Source organism: Eptesicus fuscus, chromosome 14, assembly GCF_027574615.1.
Source record: "Eptesicus fuscus isolate TK198812 chromosome 14, DD_ASM_mEF_20220401, whole genome shotgun sequence".
Classification (NCBI taxonomy): Eukaryota; Metazoa; Chordata; class Mammalia; order Chiroptera; family Vespertilionidae; genus Eptesicus; species Eptesicus fuscus.
In genome coordinates this window covers 70,877,622-70,881,900 of record NC_072486.1, presented here as the reverse complement: position 1 = coordinate 70,881,900, position 4,279 = coordinate 70,877,622, and positions in this window count along the sequence as shown.

Here is a 4,279-nt window from a genome sequence, read left to right as displayed (position 1 = left end):
TGATGCCTCCAGCTTTGTTCTTTTTTCTCAAGATTGCTTCGTCTATTCAGGATCTTTTGTGCTTTCATAAAATTTTGAGGATTATTGTTTTATATTTCTTTGAAGAATGCCATTATAATATTAATGATTGTATCAAATATTTAGAATACATTGAATAGTGTGAATATTATTTTATATTTCTACAATATTAATTATTCTAGTCCATCCATGAACATGAAATAACTTTCCATTTATTTGCATCTTCTTCAATTTCTTTCATCAATGTTTAGAGTTTCCAGTACAGATTTTACCTCTTTGGTTAAATTTATTCCTAAATATTTTATTCTTTTGATGTTATTGTAAATGGCACCGTTTTCTTAATTTCTCTTAAGAAATAGCTGATAGCTCATTGGTATATAGAAGCACAACTGATTTTTGTACATTAATTTTACATTCTGCAAAATTACTAGATTAATTAATTAATTCCAACATTATTTTTGGTGGAGGCTCTAGTGTTTTCTTCAAATAATATTATGTATTTGCAAACAGAAACAATTTTACTTCTTTCTTTCATATTTGAATGCTTTTTAGTTCCATTTCTTGTTTAATTTCTCACTAGGACTTTCTGTACTGTGTTGAATAAAAGTGGTGAGACTTTTATCTCTTGATAAAAGTTTTTTATCATTTCACTCTCAAATATGATCTTAGCTGTGGGTTTGTCATATATGGCCCTTATTATATTGAGGTAAGGTCCTCTATACCCATTTTGTTGAAAGCTTTTATTATGAAAGACAGATTATGTCAAATGCTTTTTTGTATCTATTGAGATGTTCATATAAATTATCCTTCATCTTGTTAATGTGGTTTAATTTATCACTTTTTTTTTCCATTTCCAGATATTGAGCCAACCTTGAATCCCTGAAATACATCCCACTTGATCATGGTGATTAAGTGTATTGTTGACTTTGGTTGCTAATATTTTGTTGAGGATTTTTACATCTATGTTTTTCAGGGATATAGGTCTGCAACTTTCTTTTCTTGGAGTGTCCTTGTCTGGCTTTGGTATCAGAGTATTGCTGCCCTGAAAAGAGAATTTGGAGGTGTTTCCTCCTCTTCTATTTTTGGAAGAGTTTGAAGAGTATTGGTATTAGTTATTCTTTAAAGGTTAGGTAGAAATCACCAGTGAAGACATCTGCTCTTGAATGTTTCTTTGTTGGGAGGTTTTTGTTACTGATTCATTTCCATACTAATAGTAGGTATGTTCAGATTTTCTTCTATTTCTTCATGATTCAGTCTTGGTAATTTGTAAGGTTCAAGGAATTTATCCATTTCTTTTACATTGTCCAGTTTGTTGACATATAACTGTTTATTGTAATCTTTTATGATCCTATCTATTTCTCTAGTATCAGTTGTAATATCCCCTTTTTCATTCATAACTCTATTTGTTTGAGCCCTCTCTTTTTCTTTGCAAGTCTAGCTAAAAGGTTTGTATATTTTGTTTATCTTTTAAAAAATATAATTGCCCTTGGTTTCATTGATTTTTGGTATTGTTGTTTTTTGTCTGCATTGCATTTATTTTCACGCTGATATGTTATTTTCCTCCTTCCACTAGCTTTGGGATCTGTTTTTCCTTCTTTTTCTAGTTCCTTGAGGTGTAATGTTAGGTTGTTTAATTGTAGTCTTATGTTTTTTTCTTAATGTAGGTGTTAATTAATATTACTTCCCTTTTTAAAACTGTGCTGTGTCCAACAGATTTTGGTAAGTTGTGTTTTTGTTTCATTTGTCTCAAATATGTTTTCATTTACTTTGATATCTTTTTTGAGCCATTGTTCTTCAGGAGCATGGTATTTAATCTCTGCATATTTGTGCAATTTTTCATTTTTCTTCTTATAATTGCATTCTACTTTTATACCATTGTGGTCCCAAAAGATACTTGACTTTATTTCAATCTTTCTAAATTTATTACAACTTGTTTTGTGGACTAGCATATATCCAGGGAAATGTTGTATGTGCATTTCTGAAGAATGTGTGTTCTGCTACTTTTGGATGGAATATATTCAATCTGTCTGCCAAGGTTATCTGGTCTAACGTGTACTTTAAGTGCAATGTTTCCTTTTTGACTTCTGTCTGGATGATCTATTGATTGTTTCAAATGGCATATTGAAGTCCCTTGTAAATATGGTATTGTTGTCTATTTCTACCTTCAGATCTGTTAACATTTGCTTTATATGTTTAGGTGCTCCTATTTTGGTGCATAAATACAATTGTTACATCCTCATGAAAACCGACCCCTTTATCAGTATATGACCTTCTTTTGCTTTTGCTGTTAGCTTTCAGAACTAAGTTTTTGGTACCCTCATACCTCCAGTGAGAGTCTTAAAAGTTAGGGTGCTAGATGTGACCTTCAAACTCTTCACTCCTCAGGGGATAACTAGGAGTTGGGGATTCCCTCCTGATTGTATGGAGTTGTGTTGGGACCATGATTTATGGTGAAAGGGTATATCAGCCTTCCCTATTCCTTTCTACTGGAATATTTTCTCATTCATCTGGTGAGTAGGAATTGCTCAGCTAGTTTCAGGGAATTACTCTGTGTGTAGGTTTACATTCATGCATCCCTGTGAGGAAGAGAGGTCAGGAGCCTCCTGTGTTTCCACTTGGTCAACTTGGAATTGATATAAATTTAGAAGCAAATGAAAGCCATTCAAAGACACCTTTTATAAAAAAACAATTTACCTTATCGTTGTTTATTTATTAGCCAAATGTGTACCACCAAAATATTAAAAGCCATGGACATTGTTGAAAGAAAGAAAGAAAGAAAGAAAGAAGAAAGAAAGAAAGAAAGAAAGAAAGAAAGAAAAGTCATTATTTGTTTTTTTCACATGAGATCATTTGCACTGACAGGTAAAAAAAAAAATCATACAAGCTGGGATTTTTGTGAGAATGATATGTGAATTATCCTTCCTTTCCAAATCTCCCAAAGCCTTATTCTAGTATGCACAGTTGCTAAAGCATTATTCCCTATATGAGCATGAGCAATAGATGTATATGTTCTTACTGATTAATGGGGTTTGGTTATATTTTTGGTGCCTTTTGTGTGGCAGCTACACAACTATTGATGTTGTCATGACAAGGGTGCTGTGGTGTGTTAAAGAGATATAGAGCTCCTGGGATGGTGCTGCTTAGCTGTCCTTCCTACCTTATCTCTGTGTAGATCTTTTATTGCACTGCTCTCCCAGCTACCTCCTCCACTCCCTGACATAATAGGTCCCTTAATGCATGGACTGGAGTATTTGAATGTTTTCTCTTTTCTCCTTTATCATGTAGCATTTCAGATTAGGTTTGCCCTCTCTGATGATCAGATACAATAGCACCAATAAAGGTATCTCTCTTTCATATATATTGGGGCACTATCTCTTGTTCCTCTAATTTTTATTTTGTTTTGTTTGTTGGTTGGTTTTTTACTTTGCTAATTTATTTGGGGGCTTTTGGATTATTTAGAAAATTAATTTGAAAAGACTGAAAAAGCAAATAACTTGGGACAAGGAAGCCAGTAAGGTTGTTTTGTTTTCTTGTGCTTTAATTATACAGCAAGTCTTCGAATAACATTGTTTTCTTCAAAGTCATTTCCTTATAGCATTGATCAGATGCTGTAGGAACTTGTTTATATCAATTAGAGTATGGTATAATTAGGTCGATGCTCAACCACTGAACCATGCTGGCCGGGCTCTTATTTGTTTTTATTAATATTTATTAAATGTATGTGTAGCTCACATTTATTTCAATATTTCATGTTAGAAGTGTTTTGGGTCTTTATTTAGAAGTTGGGTGATGTTTCTGTGATCAGAAATATGTCAAAGGAATTTATCTCGGGTTTATACCAATTAGCCTATTGCAAAAGTGGTTTCCTTATGCATTGTTTCTCTTAAAGTTGCAGTTTCCAAGAACTTATTAAGGACCTTCAGTAAGGACATATTGTATACAACAGCGATTTTCAACCCTTTTCATCTCATGGCACACATAAACTAATTACTGAAATCCTGCAGCACACCAAAAATATATTTTTTGCTGATCTGACAAAAAAAATAGATATAATTTTGATTCATTCACCTGGATAGCTGTTGTGTTGGCTGTTGTCATTTTTTTTTTATATGACAATCTAAGGGAAAAGAGGTCAATGCCCCTTACTGAATAGGTTTTGCATGTCTGTGTGTTTTTTCGCATTATTGCAAAATAAATTTATCTGAGCTAAACTGTTTTGTAAAAGATCAGAGGCGATTTGAAATCCCAGATTCAGCTTGTC